Source organism: Natator depressus, chromosome 22, assembly GCF_965152275.1.
Source record: "Natator depressus isolate rNatDep1 chromosome 22, rNatDep2.hap1, whole genome shotgun sequence".
Classification (NCBI taxonomy): Eukaryota; Metazoa; Chordata; order Testudines; family Cheloniidae; genus Natator; species Natator depressus.
The window spans coordinates 18,820,442-18,839,589 of record NC_134255.1 but is presented as its reverse complement, the minus strand read 5'-3'; the positions used below and the strand labels follow the sequence as shown (position 1 = coordinate 18,839,589).

Genomic DNA, 19,148 nt, shown 5'->3' with positions numbered 1-19,148 from the left:
GACTGGAAAGTTCTCCTAAAGATACTGATTCCAGTGGTGTCTCAGTTTTGGAGCATGATATGGATTCTTAGAGGCAAACGGAATCATTGTTGTCATCAAAACTGACAGGCAGAAGCACTAGAAATAAGAATGCAACTTTCCAGGCAGCACTTGGGGGAAGGGGGCATATTTAATTTAAAGACGAGTATTTGAACGATGATTTACTTTACTTCATCTCCTACACCCTAGTTTTTGGTTCATTCTTTAAAAGTCAACCAGTTCTATAGCATCTTATCTCTTTGGAAAGACAAGCGAGAGGCCGTCTTCAGAAGCTAACTCTGCAGAATGTCCAGTAGTTACTGGCACAACATCTAATGCACTCCCATCATACTGAAAAGAAGACAAAGCAAAAAATTACCATGTCAGCATCAAGCTAGATGTTCATGTCCACCTTCTGATCAAAAATAACTGGATACTTAAGCTAGCCCAATAAGTACATCCCTGAATTTCCAAAGTACTACTATGAGTTGCATTGTCATTTACAAGCACCAGAGCAGTTGGAGTTCTTGTTATATCCAGCCTAGCAAAGTGAGGACTCATTTGACTTCCATATTCTTATAAGTGAATGCCTGTCCAGAAACTGAGAAAGAATGTCACATCTGTTGGCACTTAGTCTAGAAATAGAGGTACTAAGCAAAATCAGTTTGTAAGACCTCTCAGAAAGCACAGCAGAATTATTCACTGTGTTGCCTCCACATAAGACAAGCTCTAATGTGGAACAACAGGAATAGAAGAAATTCTGCTTCAAAATGAACCCTACATTTTTAACCGGCTCCCCATATTCTTAGCAATTATAAGTTACAGGAAGAGCAGCATAAACACAATCAGAACTCCAGCTTCCAGAGTCTCCATTGACAACTAATTTTAGAATTAGAAAATCAAACTGATCATGATGCCTATTCTCACAAAGTTACTACACTGCACATTCTAGGAACATTAGTAGTATATGGCTCAGTCTGGTCTGTTAAAGCAGATACTATTTGTTAGGTGTAACTCAGAAAAAATCCAATGCTATTACAGAGTTAAGATGAATGCAAAGATCACCCCCATGACCTAAATCCCAAGCAGCAGCCACAAAGACAACTTTCAGACTTAAAACACAACACTCCAAAAAAATATATCATCAGTCCAAGGTTTTCCAGGTAGTTGATGGTGTACCTCTAGTTGTGCTCTATCAACCCTGCCCATGCTCTCATTACTCCATATGAATAATCTCTCGTCACAACTTTCACCTGAGTGAACAAGAAATGCTTTCTGCAATGTGAATCACCTGAAACAGTTTCATTCTGATGGCAACATCCTTTCAGTAAGGCCTGTGACGCAGAGGGTCACCCAAAGTGTTATACAGAAACTGTACCTCACTTCAGTATCCTGCACTCAGTGAGTGAAAAGTGAAACAGATGGAATTTGGGAAACTGATCAGTCCTGTCAATGCATCACTTTTGCTAAGTTAGCTCTTCCCCTGTCAGTTTCTTAAGTGGAACATTTAGAAAGCAATACTTAGGATAAACTGAGACAACTGAGAATAGATAAAATATTGTAGATTTTTTTAATCATTCATGTCCATTTTATGTTTAACAGTCAAAGTTGCCCAGACACATCAAAGCAGAATACTGAAACAATTCAGATACTTCCAGACATAAATATACTTGTACTCTAAAGATGCTCTACCAATCTGGAAAGAAAGTCCTGGGGAAGTGGCTAACTGCATCTTTCAATAACCTCATAAGAGAGAGCTCCAGACCCTCTTTGTATCCTGACAAGTATTTTACTGGCTTTGACAGCAGGAATCAGAGGCAAGGGTTCAGCAATGATACCACTGTCTGTCTCATATTGATGAACCATCAACAAAGCCATTTGGCTAAGTTCTAGCCAAGCTTTTAATAGGATGAATTGAAAAGGGAATAAAAATACTGGGATTTTTGCATGTTCCTTCCATACCAATGCAACATAGTCTCTCTCACTGAAATACCCACCTTAAAGCAAGGTAATATTTTTCTCTTCATATGAATATGAACTTTCCCAAAACAACACTCCAGCAAAATGCCTTCTTGCCTCAGCATTTATGTACCTAAACCAACGAGAATTCTTTTAACAAATTTAAAGATCAGTGGCATTTCTGCTACCACCCTTATATGCAGCTAGAATTTGGGTAAACTTTCAAAGATATGTGGGTCCATAGCTGTAGTCTCCTTGGATGGAAGCTCCCAGGCTATTGCTTTCACAAAGTTGCAATGCCTATGATCACCCCTCTACAACATTTGTCTGGCTGTTTAGAGTGGTGGAAACAGGCAAGTAAAGGATCTGGCTAAGAATCAATTTAGAAATATACTCTAAACTAGTAATAAAAGTTTGCAAGATACATTTTCAAAACCAAATCTCAAAAAATTATGTGGTGGGGACAAACATCTTCTGACTGACTTAAATGCTGACTGAATGGCCCCTAATCTAATCTTTCCTAATCTTAACTCTGTTGCATACCCTATTCCTCCTCTCAGCCATGCCCCAAAACCATCTTGTTATGACTTCAAATAAAATAAGAGGGAACAGCAGAACAAGACATACATCAAAAGGTCCTTGAAATGCCAATTCACTAGCTATAGGCAGTACTCAAAGGGTTAAGTGGTAATAAATGGAGCAGGTGGCAGGCTTTTGCACCTATGTTTGTAAATCCTGTATGCATATCCATCACAAACAGTTTCAAAGGGGAAAAAGAGAGGGCAGTGCTTTTGCACCTCCTAACAAGTGATTGTGGAACACATATGGCAAAATATTATGTTTGTGTGGAACACATGCAACAGTATGGGAGTAAAGGCAACCCTAACGATGAAGAGAGATGAAAACCCAACTCCTAGAACTTCTTTATACCCTCTCCCCCAAATTAAGAATAGCAGAAAAATTAACTGCTACCTCAAGGAGGCAACAGGTTACTCAACTGTCCCCACCCACTCTGATTCCTTGGACTGAATCTGATGTGGTATGATAATATCCACAGTTAAATCATTTGACTCCTCCACTGGAAAACTGGGGTGGGGGGGGGAACACAATGTTAATTCAATAAAACATTGTAAGGATTGTGTTGTGAGTAGCATAGCTGAGAGAACCATGATGCCAAAGAGTTCTGATGCTCATAGTGTTAACATGCCAAGACACAGTAAGAGATAACACCATCACCCCTAACCTAACAGTACATTATAAATCATTGCCTTCTTTGAAAAGTTGGACATAAAACATTCCATCAGAAAGAATCTACTTTCTCAGAATCTACAACCCAGAACACTTGTATTCTGAGAGCTGCATATAACCAGCATTCAGCAAAGTAAGGAAACATTGAGAAAAACCTAAAAGGACCCTGGTTTAGTATGGTTATTATTTATACTTGAATTTTAATATTTCTTATGAAGGAGCCTAGAACAGTTCAGAAAGACCAGGTGTGGGGAAAAAAAGGAATGTTCAATATCTGTGGTTACAACATGCATTTAATCGGTCAGGATTTGCTTTACATAAATATCTAATAATAGTCTAAATCTCTCCATCCACACATACTTAATAAGCTACCACTAATAGGCAGAGCTCTGTAACTGTACTTCAGAAATTAAACACACACACACACACACACACACAGAGTTTTATAATGACCCTTTAACATAAAATTAGGAGAGGAAGTTCTGAGATATAAAATTTTAATGCAAGTGCAGGAAAGAAATCATCTGTGCTATTCAGCTCAGGCATGACTATGGCAGTAATAGAAAGTCACTCCTCCCAACACATGTATCTAGTGCAATTTCAAAACAAGCCAGCCATTAGTAAACCTTTAAAGCTCTGATGTTTGCCTCATAGAAGATTATGATCCATTTACAATTACAACAACACTACCAGTGCCACTACAATTACTGTTAAGATCTGACTTTATTTTAAACTCCTTTTCCAGGGATCTGTAACTGTTTTAACTTGCTTAGCTTTAATTAAACATAAAGCTTCAATTAAACATTATTTGAAACAACATAACTGGCCAACATTTAACTCTGATAAAGAGCAGTTGTACATAAGCACTTTTCTTGGTTTCTACTATACAAAAATTCCATATTATCGTCTGGAGAATAAGTAAACAAATACTATCCAAAATCCTCCTGATTATTAAACTCAAGGTAACGGTTCCACTCACATCAAGTAGAAAGGATTTGATGTGAACAAGATTTTTTCAATCTGTTTTGGTTCAACTATGTGAAAACTCCCCCTAACTATTGCAAAGTCAAAGCCTAACATTTTAGTATTTCATTCTACAGATAAAAAAAAAAAAAAAAAAAAAAAGATAATGCAGCTCAGTGAAAGAAACTGAACTGTACTAGAAGCAATGGATTTGCACAAAATCAACATTGGCAGGGGACTCGAGCAGATCCATTGGCTTTCCTCGCCCCTTACATTATTATTGAGTAACAAAGAAAATTAAAACAACTATGTTAATAATGTTAAAGTTTCACTGAATGGACAGAAACAAGAAATCATCTCTGAAGGAGCTCCTCTGTTTTTCTTTGGCTCTTTTGTGCCCAGGATTTGCAGCATAATAAGTAAAATTAACTGGGTTCTGGACGATGGCAAAATGAGGTAAGTGAAAGTCTGAGTGCCACACTTAACTGAATTTTTCTGATTTTGTTGCATTAAATTAGAATTGATGTTAACACCACATTTTTGATAGTTATATAAAAAAGACCAAACCAGAGTAACAGCTGCTTAAAAAACAGTATCAACCATAACACAAATGTACACAATAATACAACAATTTCTTACATGCTATTTTGATCTAAAAGGATTCCTGGACATTACATCTAGCTCCATTCAGACTTATAAAATATTACATAATCACTAAGATTTCAACTCAGGATGAGTCGTTTTAGAGCAGGTAAGCAGCAGGTTTTGATCAGCTTAGTTCAGGAAAAAATCCTTGACTTCATGGAAATCATGAACAATGTAGATGTTATGCAACTCTTCACAGGACACTATTTAAGTGCAATGAGTCCTAGGTAAAAGGAGACTGGATTCTTGGAGGTAAGGATGATAAAGAAGCTCTGCCCTCAAATTCCTGTCACAATCAGGGGCTAGAACCCTATTAGCCAGATATTAAACCTAATACTACTCCATCCCATTCAACAGGGAACAGAGACAAACTTTTGAGCTGGATTTTGAGTAATATGCTGTATTACTTCAGATTAGTGTAATCTTTATGATGAACATGCTCCGAACCTTCTGACCTCCATATTCAGAGATCATCTGTTAAAATAACCAAGTCCCTGGAAAGCAACAGACTAACAGCTAGTCTGATCTTAAGGAAACACTACCTACCGAAAACACAGGAGGGAGCAATGTGTTTCTACCAGTTATGAGAAAAAATACTGAATCTATTCAAGTTGCCTTCCACTTTTAGTGTGTATGGGTATCTGCCTTACTACTGTGGAGTCTCAGCATACCATTAACAATGTAGTTTTAAATAAATTTGAACAGGTATTATTCCATACTGGTCCATATGATGTCACTTGAAATTCAACTAATGCTTCCTCACAGGCTACAACCAATAAGCTATCAGGGAAACTATATTTTTTTCCCCATTCCATAACACTATAAGGCAGGAGTTTTTCAGCAGCTTAATAAAAATTAAAAGGTCATTTGTCATAGCCCAATAGATAAACCATTCTTGCAAGCAAACAAAGCTCTTCCTCATACAGAGTTGTAATTAGATGTTGTCAATTACCACAAAATACTGCTCTTCTGCTTATCTTCAAAAAGTCGTTGCTAGCTGAACATTTAGTAAACGCATTTATCTAGAAAATAAGAAATATTTTCTTCATTAACAGTAAAGGACAAGTTTGTCCTCACTGCTTTCTTTATATGATGTCCTTAGATTCAAATGCACAAATATTTTCTAATACATATTAGAATTGTCTCTAAATTCAAAATACACATGGGGATGAAAGCACAAAAATCCACTGCCATATGTAATCCTCTTTTCTTTATAACCCCTACCTCCTATGGCTCAAAATAATAACTCTATGATCAGTAGGCTGACTGTTCAGATTTCATTTTTTACCAGACAATTCATATTTATAAGATACTAACTTCCTTCAAGTTGATACAGTAACTTCAGGTTAACCTAATCTTTTAATCATTATATCCAGCCAAAGGGAGTTTGTGTTATTAAGTAAAGGGATGTTTTCACCTGCGTAATTTGAGTGGTTTAAAACAAATATTTATTTTTCGTTAAAATTTTCAGGTAACATTAAAAGGAATGTTTTCATGAAATTGTTTTAATAGTTTGTTTGTAATTAAACATCCCGTTGCAATGCAATGCAATTCATATACTGTAGGATTGTGCTAGTGGTAAGCTAACCCCCCCAGAAAGTGAAAATTACTATAAACAACATTTGAAACTGACCAGCCTGGTTTTGCTTTACCAGATGAGGACAATACAAAAAGTAAACAGTAAAAATTATGAGAAGTAAATTAGCTTTCTATAATTATTTCATTTTTAATAACTTTGGATATTATTAACATAAGAAAGGGATCCTGTTGGTTTTTAAGAGTGTGATTTTGAGATTTTTCCTTTAAATCAAGATATGGAATTGGCCCTTCAAAAGTAAATATGTTCCTGGTATGTTGCCTGAAAACATTCCATCTTTGGAAGGCTGTGAATGGTGGTACTTCAAAAAGGAGAGAAACAAGAAAAGGGGATGCTGCAGCTAGCAGTAAGTAACACGCCCCCATCATGTCTTCCCAGCACTGTCAAAAGGCGGGTTGTTGTCAGACTCCTGATCTGGCTGCCTTAGAAACGCTTTGAAAAAAATTAAGGCAGGAAGATGAACAACTCTACAAAAATGCCAACCTTCCTTTTTACAATTAAGCTGCTTTCTCCCCCAACCTTTCTGCCCCTGGGGTCTCCCTCCAAGCCCAGGTGCAGCTGGGGGCGGTGAAAGGGAGAAAGGTTGAAAAGGATTTGTGTACGCGCGCTTGTGGCACCAACAGCAGGGCACACAGGAGGCGGCTGGTTGTTGACATCTTTCCCTTTCTGTTTCAGTCAAGCGCACTTCAGAGCATCCCTCCCGCCCCCTCCCCAGCCCCCAGCAGCTGTTGTTCACGTTCCCCAATCCTACCTATTTAAATCCCTTTGCTCATTCAATCCTAAAGAAAACAAATGTAGAAACTCTAATGTCTAGACATATCAGAAGAGGCATTTATCTGAAAAACTGTCCTTTTAGAAGGAAAGGAATAAAGATTCAGCATCAGACGTGGACCTCCATCGCCTACTGTTTATAAAGGGGACGGGGCAAGTTCCTTTTTACCCATCCTCTCCTGATCAAGGGAAGGGAAGGAGCAGATGTGGTTTACCCACCCTCACTTGCTCACAACAGAGAAGGAAGAGTAAATGTCATTTATCAGCCCTACCTGCTCATGATGGGGGGAAGCTTTTTACCCACATCCTTCTGCGGCTACTGATGGTGGGGAGCACATGCTCTTCACCCACCCTCACCCCTCCCTCCTCTCCTTCCTCCCATGAGAGGCAGTTGCTAGGGCGCCTTCCTCCTCCAGAAGGATGATGGAGAAAGAACCGAGGAAGAGGATCAATAACAAAATGTCTGAGTTGGGGGGAAGCAATCTGTCCGCGGGGGAGGCGGGCTGCTCTTTGCCCCCGAGCAGGGCCGGTGGGGAGTGTCTGCTCAGCCTGGGGACGGGATGGGAGGCATATCTCCTTCTCTACCAAACGCTGCTGCGGCTGCTGCCACATCCCCTCCACCTCCCACATCCACCTCAGGGGAGCAGGGCCTGTCCCCGGCTGGGGAGGGGGGCCAGTGCCAGCCCGGAGGAGGCCGGCGGAGGATGCGTGGGGTGGCGGCTCACCTGCGCCGTGGCTGCGCTGTGCGCCACGCGCGGGGCGGAGGGGCGGGCTGCCCCCAGGCGGGCAGAGGGGCTGTGCCCGCCGGCAGCGGGGGCAGAAGGCTCTGAGCTGCGGGGCAGCAGGCCGGACCCCACGGGGTGCGGTGCCCTGCCGGGGAAGCGGCTCGCGGGCCGGGGCCGCTCCGCCCGCTGGGTGTGCGCACGGAAGGGGTGTGCCCTCCGGCCCAGGGCGGAGCGGGAGATGCTCTCCGGGGCGAGCAGCCCCTGGCTCAGCCTCCCGGAGCCCAGCGCGGGGCTCCGCCGGGCGCGAGGCCGGGCTGTCCCCTGCCCCGGCCCGTCCTTACCTCTCCGCTGCCCGCCTCGGACCCGCAGGCCGCCCGGAACCGCCGCAGGTTGATGCCGATGGCGGCCGAGACCTGCAGCGCCGCATCGAAGCCGGGTCCGACGCCGGCCGCGGGGCCCCCGGGGCCGCCGGAGCCCGGCACTGCCCCGCCTCCCCCGCTTCCCGCCGCCCCGCCGGAGCCCGGGCCCCCCAGCTCCGCATCGCCCGCCCCGGCCTGAGGCGGCGGCTCCGGGGCCCGTAGGTTCCGCACGGCCGGGACGCGGAGGCGGGACCCCCCCAGCCCCCGGCGGCCCCAGCCGCCGCTGCCGGGCCGGGCAGGGAAGCGCCACCGACCGCTGTGCGCCATCTTTACTGTGAGGCGACGAGCCAGAGAGCGGGGCCGGGCTGAGCCCTGGGGCCTGGATACCCCGCGCGCGCCGGTAGGGGCGCTGCATGCAGTCGCGGCAATACAGGGTGCGGGGCTCCGCCGTGGCGTGGCCCGGGCAGCTGGATAACTCATACGCCGCCCATCGACACCCAGCATAAGGCGAGCCGGCAGCCAGGGCACGGGCGACCCCACAGCGCGGCGCCGGGGCCTGGATGCGGCGTAACGCTGCCATAGCGGCGCCGTATAACTCCGAGCCCCGTGCCAGGCGCGGGCCCGGCAGCGGGGCCCGGGGCCCTGCCTGCTGCATAACCCAGCGGCGGGGCCGTGCGGCACCCGGGGCCGGGGGCGGGTCCCGAGCGCGCGGGCCGGCCGCCCTGGCTCGTCACCGGGGCGGCCCTGGGGCGGAGGGGCCCGGGACTCGGCATGGCCCCGGCACGCACGGAGCGCGGCGAGAGGGGCCCCCCGAGCCCGGCCCGGACCCCCCACCTGAGACCCCCCTTCCCGGCCAGCCCCCTCCCACATGCCCAGCTCCCCCGCCCGAGACCCCCCACCGCCCTGCCAGGCCGGACCCCCCTCTACCGCCAGCCCCCCCGCCCGAGACCCCCCACCGCCCTGCCAGGCCGGACCCCCCTCTACCGCCAGCCCCCCCGCCAGAGACCCCCCACCGCCCTGCCAGCCCGGACCCCCCTCTACCGCCAGCCCCCCCGCCCGAGACCCCCCACCGCCCTGCCAGGCCGGACCCCCCTCTACCGCCAGCCCCCCCGCCCGAGACCCCCCACCGCCCTGCCAGGCCGGACCCCCCTCTACCGCCAGTCTCCCCACCACCCTGCCAGGCTGGACCCCCCTCTGCCGCCAGCCCCCCCCGCCCGAGACCCCCCACCACCCTGCCAGCCCAGACCCCCCTCTACCGCCAGTCTCCCCACCACCCTGCCAGGCTGGACCCCCCTCTGCCGCCAGCCCCCCCCGCCCGAGACCCCCCACCACCCTGCCAGGCCGGACCCCCCTCTACCGCCAGCCCCCCCGCCCGAGACCCCCCCACCGCCCTGCCAGGCCGGACCCCCCTCTACCGCCAGCCCCCCCGCCCGAGACCCCCCACCGCCCTGCCAGCCCGGACCCCCCTCTACCGCCAGCCCCCCCGCCCGAGACCCCCTGCCAGCCCGGACCCCCCTCTACCGCCAGCCCCCCCGCCCGAGACCCCCCACCGCCCTGCCAGCCCGGACCCCCCTCTACCGCCAGCCCCCCTGCCCGAGACCCCCCACCGCCCTGCCAGCCCGGACCCCCCTCTACCGCCAGTCTCCCCACCACCCTGCCAGGCTGGACCCCCCTCTGCCGCCAGCCCCCCCCCGCCCGAGACCCCCCTCTACCGCCAGCCCCCCCGCCCGAGACCCCCCATCACCCTGCCAGGCTGGACCCCCCTCTACCGCCAGCCCCCTCGCCCGAGACCCCCCACCGCCCTGCCAGCCCGGACCCCCCTCTACCGCCAGCCCCCCCGCCCGAGACCCCCCACCGCCCTGCCAGCCCGGACCCCCCTCTACCGCCAGCCCCCCCGCCCGAGACCCCCCACCGCCCTGCCAGCCCGGACCCCCCTCTACCGCCAGCCCCCCCGCCCGAGACCCCCTGCCAGCCCGGACCCCCCTCTACCGCCAGCCCCCCCGCCCGAGACCCCCTGCCAGCCCGGACCCCCCTCTACCGCCAGCCCCCCCGCCCGAGACCCCCCGCCAGCCCGGACCCCCCTCTACCGCCAGCCCCCCCGCCCGAGACCCCCCGCCAGCCCGGACCCCCCTCTACCGCCAGCCCCCCCGCCCGAGACCCCCCGCCAGCCCGGACCCCCCTCTACCGCCAGCCCCCCCGCCCGAGACCCCCCCACCGCCCTGCCAGCCCGGACCCCCCTCTACCGTCAGCCCCCCTGCCCGAGACCCCCCACCGCCCTGCCAGCCCGGACCCCCCTCTACCACCAGTCTCCCCACCACCCTGCCAGGCTGGACCCCCCTCTGCCGCCAGCCCCCCCCGCCCGAGACTCCCCACCACCCTGCCAGGCTGGACCCCCCTCTACCGCCAGTCTCCCCACCACCCTGCCAGGCTGGACCCCCCTCTACCGCCAGCCCCCCGGCCAGAGGCCCCCTACCCTGCCAGCCCCCAGGGCAGAGCACCCTCCCTCCCGGCCAGAGCCCCCTCTGTCCAGCCAGGCTGGGCCCCCCCCTTTACTGCCAGCCCCCCAGCCAGGGCGCCCCTGCAAGCCCAGACCCCCCTGTACTGCCAGCCCTCCCAGCCAGGACCCCCCATACACAGCCAGAGCCCCCTCACCCTCTGCCTGTCCTGCCAGCCCCCCTTGCCAGAGCCCCCTGCCAGCCCTCCAGTTCTGCCAGCCTGGCTCCCCCCACCCAGCCAGCTCCCTTGGCCAGAGTCCCCCGCCTGAAGCCCCCCCTTACTCTGCTAAGCTGGACCCCCCCTCTACTGCCAACCCCCCAGGCAGAGGCCCCTCTGAAAGCCCATCCCCCCCCCCGTACTGACAGCCCCCCCCCAGCCAGGACCCCCCATACACTGACAGCCCCCCAGCCAGAGCCCCTGCCAGCCCAGACCCCCCCTGTACTGACAGCCCCCACAGCCAGCCCCCTCCCCATACCCTGACATCCCCCACAGCCAAGACCCTCAGGCACTGCCAGCTCTCCCAGTCAGGACCCCACACTGCCAGCTCTCCCAGTCAGGACTGCTCCTCCAGACAGCACCCCCCCTTCACTGTCAGCCCCCCAAATACACTGACAACCCTCCCTTCAGTGACAGTCCCCTCAAATACACTGACAGGCCTCCTCCTCTTACATAGGACCCCCAATACACTGATAGTTCCCCCCATAAAAGGACAGCTCCCCAGTACACTGTCAGCTCCTGTACAGTCAGGAACCCCGAATACACTACCAGCTCCTCAGCCAGGATCCACACACACCTAGCCATAGCTGGATCACATATCCCATACACAGCCAGCACTTCTCTGTCCCATCCCTGCCAAGCACCAGCAAGCCCCCACCCCAAGCCCTGTAACTGGAATGGCCCCCCCAGTCTCCCCTCCCTGACTGCTCTATTTGGCATAGGGAGCAACTGCCTGGTGACAGAGTCACAATTCCATTCCCTTCTACACAAAGACACAGAGAAAGTTCACTCAATACAATTCTTTTAGTGCATCCACTTCATCCAGAGAAAAGGAATACAGGCATCCTACTGATGAGATCCCCAGGCAGCAAAGGCTTCCCAGAGGGACAAAGAGAGATGCACACAATCTGATGGATTGTGCTGAAGGAATTGGCGGCTGTGATTGCAGAGCCCTTGGCCATTATCTTTGAAAACTCGTGGCGAACGGGGGAAGTCCCGGATGACTGGAAAAAGGCTAATGTAGTGCCAATCTTTAAAAAAGGGAAGAAGGAGGATCCTGGGAACTACAGGCCAGTCAGCCTCACCTCAGTCCCTGGAAAAATCATGGAGCAGGTCCTCAAAGAATCAATCCTGAAGCACTTACATGAGAGGAAAGTGATCAGGAACAGTCAGCATGGATTCACCAAGGGAAGGTCATGCCTGACTAATCTAATCGCCTTTTATGATGAGATTACTGGTTCTGTGGATGAAGGGAAAGCAGTGGATGTATTGTTTCTTGACTTTAGCAAAGCTTTTGACACGGTCTCCCACAGTATTCTTGTCAGCAAGTTAAGGAAGTATGGGCTGGATGAATGCACTATAAGGTGGGTAGAAAGCTGGCTAGATTGTCGGGCTCAACGGGTAGTGATCAATGGCTCCATGTCTAGTTGGCAGCCGGTGTCAAGTGGAGTGCCCCAGGGGTCGGTCCTGGGGCCGGTTTTGTTCAATATCTTCATAAATGATCTGGAGGATGGTGTGGATTGCACTCTCAGCAAATTTGCAGATGATACTAAACTGGGAGGAGTGGTAGATACGCTGGAGGGGAGGGATAGGATACAGAAGGACCTAGACAAATTGGAGGATTGGGCCAAAAGAAATCTGATGAGGTTCAATAAGGATAAGTGCAGGGTCCTGCACTTAGGATGGAAGAATCCAATGCACCGCTACAGACTAGGGACCGAATGGCTAGGCAGCAGTTCTGCGGAAAAGGACCTAGGGGTGACAGTGGACGAGAAGCTGGATATGAGTCAACAGTGTGCCCTTGTTGCCAAGAAGGCCAATGGCATTTTGGGATGTATAAGTAGGGGCATAGCGAGCAGATCGAGGGATGTGATCGTTCCCCTCTATTCGACACTGGTGAGGCCTCATCTGGAGTACTGTGTCCAGTTTTGGGCCCCACACTACAAGAAGGATGTGGATAAATTGGAGAGAGTCCAGCGAAGGGCAACAAAAATGATTAGGGGTCTAGAGCACATGACTTATGAAGAGAGGCTGAGGGAGCTGGGATTGTTTAGTCTGCAGAAGAGAAGAATGAGGGGGGATTTGATAGCTGCTTTCAACTACCTGAAAGGGGGTTCCAAAGAGGATGGCTCTAGACTGTTCTCAATGGTAGCAGATGACAGAATGAGGAGTAATGGTCTCAAGTTGCAATGGGGGAGGTTTAGATTGGATATTAGGAAAAACTTTTTCACTAAGAGGGTGGTGAAACACTGGAATGCGTTACCTAGGGAGGTGGTAGAATCTCCTTCCTTAGAGGTTTTTAAGGTCAGGCTTGACAAAGCCCTGGCTGGGATGATTTAACTGGGAATTGGTCCTGCTTCGAGCAGGGGGTTGGACTAGATGACCTTCTGGGGTCCCTTCCAACCCTGATATTCTATGATGGGGATGGAGCTCACAAGAGTCATCATCTTGGGAGACTTCAAAGTCCACATGGACCACAACTCTGATACAACAATCCTAAGCCTCCTTACCCAGACCTTTTCCCTTCAGGTTCTCACAGGGAATCTCTCCAGACCAACCCACGCAGCCAGCCACACCCTGGATTGGAGCCTCCAGCTGGCTGTCAGTATCAGACTCATTCTGGGCAGAACTTTCCTCCTACAGGTGGCTTCCTTCCTACTGGAAGCCAAGAAGAAACCACCACCATGGAGCAAGCCTGCAAACGTGTAGCAACTGACAAATTCTAAAACCTACTTACAGAAAGTTCTACCCAACCAAGATGAACAAGAATTAATGAGGCACCACAACCCTGCCCTGACTACTGCAGCGTGTCTGTCTCCCACACAGATCACATGTGTGAGACACAAAGAACTTCCATAGGAGCTGGACCCAGACCATGCAACTCAATCCCCCAAGAACCCACATGGGCCTCACCATGTCCAGAGCTAAATGCAGAATGAACACACACACGTGCCTTTTTTTTTTTGCCTAATGAAAATTGAGATTCTGGAGCATGTCAGCTTCCAGAACAAATGTACTGGTTCAGTGAACCTCTGGGACACTTAGATTCCTCCCCTGTTCGTCACTGGCTGAAACCTTCTCTCTCTCTCTCATACTTCTCAAATGCCCCTTATTTTAGAGGACATCACTAATTTTAGTCCCCAAGTTGCCTGTACTTCACATACATTTAGCATCCCCTCCAGAAATAAAGAATCCTGAAACTGAGGCTACAGAAAATGTCACACTAAAGGAAGGCATCTTGCAGTATGTTCTATTTCATGAATGAATAATCTCTCTCTCTCTTATTTTGAGTTTTTGTCATGCACTGCATTCCACAGATGGACATCAGCAGGTGGGGAAGTAACCTCCTTTTCTTTGCCCTCCACAGCTGCTTATGTCTGTGCTGCTTCTATCCCAGTATCTTGTCTTTTAACAGTGGCCAGTGCCAGATGCTTCGGGGCAATGAACAGAACAGGGCAATTATTGAGCGATCTGTCATCCTGCCCAGCTTCTGGCAGTCAGAGGTTAGAGACACCCAGAGCATGGGGTTGCGTCCCTGACCATCCTGAAACTGATGGGAAGCTTCCCATCAAATCTGTTTTTGCCCCTGTTCACAGCATTCACTCCAAGAGTTCCTTTTCCACCCCATAATACCCCATCTATTTTGCTCTACCTGTGTAGCCCCCTCCCCCATGTTCTGATTTACCCATTGGAAATCCCTAAGTCAGATTTTTAACCTCCTGTCCCCCACATCTGTTTGCCCCATGTGGACTCCTGGCCTGTTCAGCTCCCTGGTGCCCACCAATCCATTTCCCCCAGTCTGTTTTGTCCCCTTATGCTTCCATGGTATATTTTAATGCCCCCCGCCCCTTTCAGTCCTTTTCTCTCCGACTTCAGGTGCCGCAGCAGCTGCCTTCCTCTTAGCTCAGGCTCAACCGCCAGCAGAATCCGTTGTCTTCACTCCCTCCACCCTGCCTCAGTGAGCTGTCTGAGGCCAGGCCAAGCCCACATCCCAGTATCCCTCCTCTTGCTGAAATGCCAGCTCCCAGAGCAAAGGGAAGTAGGGCAGGGATAGTTTCAAAAACTGTGAACCGCTCCAGTCTTTACAAACTCAATATGGCCATCAAGGGAACATTCCCAGTCTTTGGAGGGAAGATCTCTGAGCAGGTTACAAGACAACTTTGGTGCTACTTGGAATCTGTCGTGTCGTCCCCCCCCGCCGCCGCCCCTTCAACCGAGGGGAGCAGAGCCTGCCTGCGCAGCCAGGTCTCTGGAGAGCAGCAAGTGATGACTGCATCCCCAGCCGCGCTGCACCGCTCCCTGCCCATCTGCTGCTGCCCACGCACCTGTTTTTCCTCCTGGTGTGCTTTCCTTTCTCTTTACAACCCTCCCAGCGCCGAGGTCCCAGAGCCCCACCTCCTAAGCCCTCACTGGACGCTGCATTTTCAGCTCGAAGGGAAAACAGCCATAAGAACCACGCATGACATTGCTGCTGGCCCCCACAGGTGGACAGAGGGTGTGCCTGAGGGTCAGCTCTGGCTCCCAGGGTAGGGGAGTTCAGCCATAATATTTACTACCAATGTGGGGTTTTCACTCTGGACAGGCTTGCAGTTGAAACATAAATCAATTGCCCATGTCTCCTGCTCCTTACCATGCGGCTGCACCAAGAGGAAGTATGATCTGGTGGCTAAGGCACTAGAACATTGGGGCGGAAAGGGGGGTTTAATTCTGAGCTCTGCCACTGACTCCCTGAGTGACCTTGGGCAAATTCATTAATGTGTGTCTCTGTTCCCCATCTGTAAAATAAGGATACTTCTATCAAACACCTCCATTAAAACATTGAGAATGCAAAGTCAAGCTGTGGATCTAAAGGTCCAAACCCTGTTGATGACTCAAGTTGTGGGTCAATATTGTTCCACATGACAGAATTTATTATTTTTGAGTTTGTTTTTTAAAATTGGTAAGTTACATCCAAAACTCCAAGTTAAAAGAATGCTAAGGTTGTAAAGTCAAGCACTTAGAAGTTAGGAAAAGCCAAGATTTAAGGTTGCCTGTACAACCTTAATTCAGCCCCTTTATGTGTATGCCTCATGATACAGTCTTAACTATGAGACCGCCCTTTCTCTTCTTGCAATCCCCTGCTTCATTCACTACATACCTTCCAACTTCTGCAACACATGAGGCAGCGATCCTAGTATAGACAACAGTCTCCTTCACTACATAACCCTGATTCATCCTCCAAAGCAGAACCAACCTGTGCATTGAACAAGGCAGGAATCCTATGGAAAAATAGAATGTGATCATGTAATTAAAGACTGTTAAGAAATTCTAACAAGTGGAAATATATTGACCTCCAACTCAGGTGATCAGCAGGGTTCACACCTTTATATCCACAGCACAGACCTCCACCACTTTAGCCAATGCAGTAAGGATAGCATGTGTACAGTTATCCATGTGGACCGGCCACTAAAGGGTGATGAGACACACTTTGCCAGTAGGTTTCATAGCTATCTACTAACAGAAAATAAAAGTAGAGATTCAGGATGCTTGACTTCAATTCCCAGTTTTGGAGGGAGTGTTCTCTGTTGGATATAGATCTTTCTGACCCTGTGCACCCATTAACTATCTAATTCACTTGGCACCAGTTGTGCTGTTTGTTTACTTTTTATACTTAATTCAACTTGAACAATTAAAATAGCCTAGACTCTGATCAGTTTCTCTTTCTGTTCTCTTGCACTAGCACAGAACTCTCTGGTTGCAAATTCTGCAGAGGAAGTCTGGCTAAAATAGCAAGAACTTTATTCTTGGAAGAAAAAACAAACAACAAAAAACAGTAAGTAACCAATCAAAAGTACTTTGACCTGACTGAAGAACAGTCATTCTAAGATTTCAGTCCCAAAAATCACAGTCTACCTGCTGCCAACTCCCAGTTTATCTGTCAGGGAAGAATTGGTTTGATATCCAATTCAGATGTCCTATCAGGACTTGTTTCCTCAAAAATACAGTACAACACCTGATGTAACATATTCTCAGTAACGAGCTCCCTCTCTGAGCCTTGGCTTCTGATCTGAGAAGCACACTTTGTTTTAGGAATGCTGCAGGAGATGGTTTTAATTAATTAAAACAGCAATTTGTTGGGATTTAAACTATTAGAAATACCATAAATATTAATTTTAAAAAGAAAACCTAAAGTCTGAACATAATGTACTGTGTTTCCCTAAAGCATCATTGTCAAATCAAGGAGAAGGTGGATGAGAAGGGAGAAAAGTCATTAAACAAACACTAATATCTGCAGTGGTAGCAAAGAGAACACAGAATAGCTGGCCCAGCCCATTTTGAGTTTGTAGGCATGTCATCCATTTATTTCACACTTGTCATGCTGCAGGAGTCCTGCTTTGGGAGCATTATTAGGATGGTTTTTCATTAAAACTTTTATACAGACTTTTTTTTTTTTTTAAGTCCATTAAAATAGATTGCACCCTGAATGGGGTGGAATGCTGCCAGGTCCTCTCAGCCACTTCACTAGTCAAGTCTAATCTCCTGTCCTAAAATGAAGTGAGTTTGGCAGCCTCTGCAACATGGCATTTATGTGCCATTTACGTCACAAACCCTGCTTGTGTCAAACTTGTCTGAGCCTGAGTAACTTCTCATCCATGGACAGAGCAGTAAATGTAGGTGGGGATTAACAGCATAGATAGGTCAGCTACAGTGGAAGCCTGAGTTAATTATAACAAGAGGTTTGGTGATTTACCTTCAGGAAGTAGCTCTTTTACCCCACGGCTAGTGCACTTGTTTTGGAAGTCAAGATCACAATTGTAATCCCAAACAGGACTTCTTTCTCTAATTAATTAGTGGTGCTGCAGCCCATCATTAAGTAGTCTGACAATTTCCCTTCACAGATAGGTACTGTGTGACAAGGGAGATACATAATTGCTAGAGATATCTTCCTGTTCCAGGACACCTACACTGCCACTCAAAGGAGAAAGAGGGTCAGTTCCTTCCCACAATATAATAATAGTATCAAACATTCATCAAGGATCTTTCATACCAATTACCCTCAAAGCACTTTGCAAACTCATTCTACACAACCATATACAGGATTCACCTGGTTCTCAAGTGACATAGTCTTACCTGGTAGGATGTTTAACAGCACATGGCAATGCTACAGAACAGTGTAGGATATGAAGCAAAATAATAATAAAAAAAAATCCTTGTATCCAAATGAAGTTGCACATTTCCCCATCAAGTTTGAATTCAGTAGAACAAGTTTTCCAAACCCCCATTCTTGGATTACCTGGAGGAATTGGAATAGAATGGGAGGATCTGCAGCCTCATGCTTGGATGTTGACTCATCCCATTAACAAAGAAGTTAGAGTGCTGACTAAAGCTGCTGGTACAGCATGGTTAACTACATTAGGCCATTGGAAATGCAGGAGTGAATCTCTAGTCAGATAGAACTGGAGCAAAGACAAGAAGACCCTGCAGGAAAGCCTATGAACAGCCAAGCTTGGGGTGAGATCTGTATTCTGTTGCTGTTGAACCAATGAAGCCAAACCCGAGGAACTTACACTTGACCCTATGCAGCCTGCATAGGCTTTATTGTGGAGGGAGAAGAACAGTACTTACTGAGACCTACACTAAACAGAGCATCATACTTCAATGCTGTCTCAAATTAGATGCCTCCCTTTGTGAAAAGGGCCATCTCCTCAGCAGGCAGAAGGAAAAACAGAACAGGCACTTATTAGCAAGGGAAGAGGGAGGTGCAGTCAACAACTGCCAGCTACAAAATGGTTACTTTGGGCAACACCTGCTTGATGTTGCCAGATTTAAAGGGCCAACTCCGAGTCAGACATGCTGGGAGAAAAGTTCATATAAAAGAGCAAGTGTGTGTGGAAGAGAGTTAGATTCTAGATAGCCTCTAAAGAAAGTACTGTATGTGCAGGTCACAGCTATATTATGGTCTTCTGAAGAAAGTTTGGAGCTCAGTAGATGTATAATTTGGTGTCACAGCCTCTTGTTCATAATGAGGTTAGTCTTTCTGTGTAGTAATTGGAAGTGGAATGGGGGAACAGGTCACAGATCTATTACCAATTGCTTGCTAAACTCAGAGCAGAGGATATTGAGGGCTAGTATTAGGTTAGATGCAAATGTCTGGCTTTAAAAATACACTAA

The 19,148-nt window shown here is 48.8% G+C and overlaps 1 protein-coding gene across 1 annotated transcript in view; it reads right to left on the bottom strand.

Moving 5' to 3' along the window:
* The window catches only part of KMT2A (lysine methyltransferase 2A), an 81,562-nt gene extending 74,037 nt beyond the window's left edge, over positions 1-7,525 (bottom strand). Inside the window, exon 1 of the mRNA XM_074936764.1 lies at positions 7,474-7,525. The gene's annotated coding sequence lies outside the window, so the exon portion shown is untranslated. The remainder of the gene's footprint in view (positions 1-7,473) is intronic.
* Positions 7,526-19,148: the final 11,623 nt, after the last annotated feature.